The following is a 567-nucleotide window of genomic DNA, read 5'->3' as shown; positions in this document are numbered from 1 at the left end:
CAAGAGAATCGAACACCACACATTACAAAATTGCCACCAATGAAAGTGATTTGGGTGTTGCAGGAAATCTACGAGGCACCTGACACCATCCTCTTGGCTGCTCTTCTTTGTTTGTACATTTAGCTGAACTCGTTATAGAAGATATTGACTTAGAATCGCCAAGAAACACAGACGAGGCTGTGTCTTTGTATCTGGAACTACTTCACCACATTGATAGCTTGTAAAAGGCATCTCCTCATTTGTTTGGATGCACAAGTCACAGAATGTGTTCCTTCCAAAAGAAAACTCTGTCAATTACATTCGACAGAACTTAAGAATGGGTTCTATCCAAACTGTAACCTTGTCTGTTACAGTGTCACTTTTTGTCAGAGTTACCTTTTATTGGGGAAATGGAACCAGTGAGAAATATAAACATAAAAAGATAAAATACCTATCAACAAGCATGTAATGTTCTGTGAAATATATGGACCTCAATGAAAGATGAAGAGCTAAATCTATTGCTACTGAGTTGGATGCTTTTTTAGCTAGTCTAATTCAAGAATTTGGGTAAGGCATCATGAAGGTTTC

The 567-nt window shown here is 37.7% G+C and overlaps 1 pseudogene; it reads left to right on the top strand.

Moving 5' to 3' along the window:
* LOC149042683 (uncharacterized) overlaps positions 1 to 224 on the top strand; it is a 974-nt pseudogene extending 750 nt beyond the window's left edge.
* Positions 225 to 567: the final 343 nt, after the last annotated feature.

This window comes from Pocillopora damicornis, chromosome 7, assembly GCF_964200805.1.
Source record: "Pocillopora damicornis chromosome 7, jaPocDami1.2, whole genome shotgun sequence".
In the NCBI taxonomy this organism is placed as follows: Eukaryota; Metazoa; Cnidaria; class Anthozoa; order Scleractinia; family Pocilloporidae; genus Pocillopora; species Pocillopora damicornis.
Note: the sequence above shows the minus strand (reverse complement) of the source record. Positions and strands in the feature narration are given on the sequence as shown.